Consider the following 6,237-nt stretch of genomic DNA (forward strand, 5'->3'; position numbering starts at 1 on the left):
GAAGCTCCCTAAGGATTAGCTCTGTTTTACCGAGGAAATATGGATATATGAAATATTTATTTGAAACAGAGGTAAATAACAGTATTATTTGATAATGTTTTTATATGGCTGAGAAAAACATCATAATTCTAAAATAAAAGTCTGAAATATTTCTTGTATTTCTTGAGAGGTACATGTTAGGGTTTCAGGGTGGTGAATAAAAAGAGGAGAACAACAAAACTTGCTTGGAAATCTTCCTGAAAACCAGACTCTGAATTAGTCTTCTGTGTCACATATGTGATAAGTTGGTCGAGAACGATGGGCGCATGTGTGTTTTCGACAGACGGCATGTTAGCGTAGGTTCCCACTTCTGGCACTGCATCAATATCCTCATACAAGGCCTCAGAGGAAGGGATAGTGGGAAGTGCATCATGTGAACCTACAAAGAGATTCAAGTAGGAAATTCAAGCCAAAAAGTTGATTTAAATAAAGTGAGAAAAAATAAGAAAAACACTGAAAAAAAAATATTTAAGATTAGGAAAAGTGTGACTATGCAAAGTTTATATTAATGTCACAAAATAGTTATTTGCATATCGAGATGCATTGAAAAAACGATGACGTCACATTTATTCTTTGTTTCTGTTGTATGAACTAATAATAATACATAGGATATTTATAGCGTCTTTTTTCGTTTTAAATTAATACTGAAGGTGCTTAGAAAACAGAACAGCCAAAAATAAAGATAAGCATAGGCGGCGGAAGCGGGGGGGGGGAGCCTGTCCCCCCCACCCCTGAATGAATTGCTTGAAAATAACTCTTTTGAAGCACTTCATTACAAATTGTATGCCGGAAAAATGACACAGGTAATGATGATAATGTTACTTTTAAATATGCCAAATTGAATTTCCTAAAGGATTAGCTCTGTTTAACCGAGGAAATGTGGAATGAGATAGATATATTATGAAATATTAATGTGAAACAGTGGTAATTAACATTATCATTAAATAATATTTTTATATAGCTAAGGAAAACATCATAATTAAAGCAGAAAAAATAAGATAAACACTGAAAACAGAATTTAAGATTAGAAAAAGTCTGACAATGCAAAGTTTCGATTTATGTCACATAACAGTTATTTGCATATCGAGATGCATTGAAAAAACGATGACGTCACATTTATTCTTTGTTTCTTTTGTATGAAATAATAATAATACATTGATAGCATCTTTTCCGTTTTAAATTAATACTGAAGGCACTTAGAAAACAGAACAGCCAAAAATAAAGATAAGCATAGGCGGCGGAAGCGGGAGAGACAGGTCCCCCCTGAATTCGAAATGGAGGAGGGGGACGCCCCCCCCTCCTAATTTTTTTTTGGGGGGCTTGTCAATTTTGTTTCCATCGTCCCCCTTAAATGTTTGTGGTCCCCCCTAAAATTTAGGTTGAAATTTAGGTTTTTCTTTTGCTTGTCAATTTTTTACCTGTGTCCATCCCAAAATTTCAGGTGAACCTCCTCCCCCCTAAATTTTTTTGGCTTCCGCCGCCAATGAAGATATTAAGTACAAGAAATGACACGTTTTTTAATATATGAAATATTAAATTTCTCCTCATCATAATGTGATGTTGGATTGATTCTTCCTCGGAAATGTTGATTTGACATCATTGTAACCTACTATGACTCGATCAAAAGCTTCCTTGATATAAAATCTTAAATTTTTGATATTATGTAATTCATGTCATGAGATAGAATACTGATATTTCCGGCATTCATTTTATTCGAATAATTTTTCTGTTAATGTTGACATCCCTTTTAAAGGGACTAAACATTCAGTAATCACGACAACGTCATACTCCCCGTGACTTCTCTGTTTCATGCAATCAATTATTGAGGCTATTGACAGACAGATTCAAACTCGGATGAACGTTTAATGACATATACCAATTAAATTGATTGATTGACTTGGTTCGCCAGGTATGACAAAAAATACAGTATAAAATTTGAAGTAAGAAAAATCTTTAAAAAACGCTGCCATGATAGCCTATGAAAACCAATAAAGGTTGTTTTCAATGATACCTTTCACATATTCAATAATGCCGAAATCTATGACAAAAGAGATTCTCATCAGTTTTATAATTGCTATTTTGCTAATTTCTCAGCAATTATAACAATCTATTTATAATCCTTTACCTCGTAATATTAGTATAGAGACACTTTAGTGGTCATTTTATTGGATTCTGTACGCACTCATTTTTATATTGTTACAAGTGGGATTTATATCTAAACTGTCATTCATATGTAATATGCAATCGATGAGATATCATCTCTTTGATTATGTTAATACTGATTCTACGCATTGGCATATCAATGCATATTCTCATGAGCCATCTTTCAAGGGCTTACATGAAAGTGGAAAATCACTTCACTTGAGGATTTCTTCATATAAATGGCTTGTTGATGGCAAGATTACATCAGCTCATGTTTATTACTTCGTTCTCTTCTTATTTTGAAAACCAGGTAATTGTAAAACTTAATGTAAAACTTGTGAACTTACGTTGACTTTGAATACGTTTCAGTGGCATGTACTCATCTGACCTGAATTTAAAAATATATAAATAAAAACGATCAGGTGGGTTTTTATAAAGCTGTTCGTAAGATACGAATGACTTTACGCACGACTGGTGATCCTTTCGTGCTATGTGGTATCCCTATGTAATTGATTTATGACCTAAGAACATGTTCCAGTCGTGCGTAAAGTCGTTCGTATTTTTACGAACAGCTTTATGAAACACCCGCCAGTTTCTACACTCTAAAAAATGAAGTGCTAATTTAGCTTTGAACTAGACAAATCAGCACTCCGAAGTGCAGTCACTATACACACTCTTTAAGAGCTAAATTAGCACTTCATTTTTTAGAGTGTATACCATAAATTCATCTGCATTTACTAGCACGCTGTGTGAATAGAAGGAATCTGGTACTTGAGTGGCTTTATACAGGGGCGGTGCAATAAAGAGGGACGCAGGGGTACGGGTCAACCGCTACTAAGGAGTGAAAAGGGGAAAAGGAGGGTATAACTTACATGACTTAAGGAGAGAACATTATGAAGACTTGGTAAAAAGGAGAATATTAGAAATAAAGACGCATAAGTCATAAACCTCTGTATAACCCGTGGACCATAATGGTAACACGGCATTTGCACTTACAACAGTTGCTCCTCCACTAATTTCTTTGAAAATGAAAGGTGAGGGTTGCAGTTGTGATAGGATTTTTCGTTCAGAATCATGCAAGAATTGGGATTTGAATCTCGGATATTTTTGGCTTAATCCGTGCATTTTACCAATATGAGAAATTGTTTAAGGAAACCTGACAAAATAGAGAAAACTAGAAATTGGACCTGTCCAAAGGACACAGATGCCCCCGCTTAACGCGATCAGAAGCTCGTGCAGAAACTAATATACAGTGCGTATAAAAAACGGGACAGTTTTGAAGTCTATGCAAAATTTGTGTCAAATTAAAATGCCTATATTTTGATGTCAATAGATGCTCTTAAATCTTATCTTCGAAATGCAATGAAAAAATAATAATTTGTTCACGCTTGAGCGAACACGGGACGTTTTTGTCGGGGGTTCAAAAAGAGACTTGCGCCAGAATGGCAGAATATGAGTAATAGATGATCAGACTTCTTGCTAATCAGCAGACTTCCTCTCAACCTTTTCCTTATCTGTGCCATAATTTTCGAATTATGCTGTCAAATTTTATTTACAAATTTATTTATTTATTTACTTGAATTATTTTGTTCTTTATTCAATTAATTTTCTTTTACCTTTGAATTTCCCTCATAAGGAAAACCCAAACAAGAAGATTTGCATTATTAATTGGGGAAAACTTGTAATTATTCAAATCCTTTTATTATGCAAAACAAATTATGTTGTGGTACCTTAAAAAAACATGAATCCATTTTTCAACGGGTTATTGATTCCTTGAGGAAGGACTTCATGTCTTTCAATGGCAATGGTGTATTGAGTCAATTTTGAAGGAGCTAGATATGGCAGATCGGGAAAAATGTAATAAAAAGTTGTGAGCAAGCGAAGCGAGCACACAAAAATTCCTATTTTTTATTACAATATCAAATTTTGTGATAGATTTTGACATAATACTCAGAAAATAAAATCAGATTTTATTTTATCATTCCTTTTATTTCCTTTCCACTTTTTTTCTTGGTCATGATTTTTTTAATTGAGGGGGGGGGGCATCCCCGAACCCCCGCCCATCTGTATGACACTGTTCAAATGGCACCATAACCTTTGCAGCACACAATGAAAATATTTTGGCTTGAAGAAGGAATATTCAAAGCAAAAAGAGAACATATTAAAATGAAACAACAACAGAACAATTCAAGCAAACAAATAGATTTGAAAATGAATTTTGACCGCATAATTTGAAAATTGTGGCAAAGATAATGAAAAGGTGAAGAGGAAGTGTGCTGGTTAGCAAAAAGTCCGATTATCAATTTTATCATATTTCATTTTATGCCATTCTGGCGCAAGCCTCCTGATTGATCCCATAAAAAAAAAAACATTCCGTGTTCGCTCAAGCATGAACAAAACTGATTTTTGTTAATGACATTTGAAAGATAAGACCTAAGAGCACCTATTAACACAAAAATATAGACATCAATTTGAAATAAAATTTTTTATAGACTTTTCAAATCTGTCCCGTTTTTTATACGCACTGTATATACAATGAACAAATTTAGACCTTTGAAACAATTAGCATATATAATGAGCTGTGACCTTTGACCTGCGGACTCCGAATTCGAACTTAGCCTGTATTTTGGTGGAATCTACCTACTCACAATTTTTTTATAAATCTGTTGTATATTTCATAAGTTATCATGCGGAAAAACTCGCATATTTAATGAGCTGTGACCTGCGGACTCCGAATTCGAAATAAGACTGTATTGGTGTCATCTAACTACACACCATTTTTTTTAATCCATTAAATATTTTTCGAGTTATTGCGCGGAAACCAACTCGCATATTTAATGAGCTGTGACCTTTGACCGGCCTGCAGACTCCAAATTCGAACTTAGCCGGTATTTTGGTGTCATCTACCTCTACAACAAAGAAAAACATTAAAATCCATTAAATATTTTTCGAGTTATTGCGCGGAAACCAACTCGCATATTTAATGAGCAGTGACCCTTGCCCTGTGACCTGCGGACTCCGAACTTAGCCTGTATTTTGGTGTCATCTACCTACACACTAAATTTTTAAAAAATCCATTTCGTGGAAACCAACTCGCATGTTCAATGAGCTGTGACCTTTGACCTGCGGACTCTGAATTTGAACTTAGCCTGTATTTTGGTGCCATCTACCAACACACTAATTTTTTTCAATCTATTAAATATTTTTCGAGTTATTGCGTGGGAATTACGGACGAACCGACAGGAGCAACGCTCCTTATTTTTCAACCAACAATGATTTTTCATGATCGAAACACTCATTTGACCCCTAGATGACTTTACCCCACCCCCCCACACCCGGGGGGGGGCACTCAGTATATAATGCATGGTGGGTATGTGCCGCGGAGGGGACCCCCATTTTTACACTCAAATTCCTGTTCCAAGGCATAGCATTGTTGCATCTTATTGAGAAAAAGAAGAAAGCCGCTCCAAAGCAAAGCATTTTCTTGCTTATCGAGAAAAAAAGGAAGAAATCCGTTCCAAAGCTTCGCATATTTTTCGTTACGCCGTTCCGGTCGCATTGATCCCCTACAATGAGCTGCAATTTTGGTGAAAAGCGGCCGCGGAGCGCGCTGTCCGACCATCACCTCTGCGCGAGCACATCCGGCGCCCGTGCCACCGGGTTAGCTGCTTGCACGTGTGCCCGTTGCATAGGGATGCATACGCACTCACTAGCAGGCGACCCATTCCAAGGACCCCCATTCTCACAAACATTTGTTGTTCCGAAACCCGTTCCGAGGAGTCGAGGACCCTCATTTTGCAAAAAGCCCTGCTCCAATGCCCCCGTTTTTTTGCCTCGCCCGCGGCACATACCCACCACTTTTTTCTGTAACCCCTCCCCCGGGACTTAACCATCTTGTATTACCTAAGGATAATGACTCTTGAAATATAAATCCAAATAATAGATTGACTTACCTGTCTTGGTTCCCGTTTTGGTTATCAGGTATGGCATAAATTGGCGTGTTTTCACGTGTTCGAAAAGAGGCCGACAATCTACTGAAAACGGATGTTCGCCTTC

General features: G+C 36.4%; 1 long non-coding RNA gene across 1 annotated transcript; it reads right to left on the reverse strand.

The window, feature by feature from the left end:
* Positions 1-230: 230 nt before the first annotated feature.
* On the reverse strand, positions 231-6,237 carry LOC121423755. Its single transcript, XR_005971306.1, has 3 exons — positions 6,135-6,237; positions 2,529-2,569; positions 231-418 (listed from the first exon to the last, which is right to left on the reverse strand). It is a non-coding gene; the product is annotated as an uncharacterized LOC121423755 (long non-coding RNA).

Source organism: Lytechinus variegatus, chromosome 11 (assembly GCF_018143015.1).
Source record: "Lytechinus variegatus isolate NC3 chromosome 11, Lvar_3.0, whole genome shotgun sequence".
In the NCBI taxonomy this organism is placed as follows: Eukaryota; Metazoa; Echinodermata; class Echinoidea; order Temnopleuroida; family Toxopneustidae; genus Lytechinus; species Lytechinus variegatus.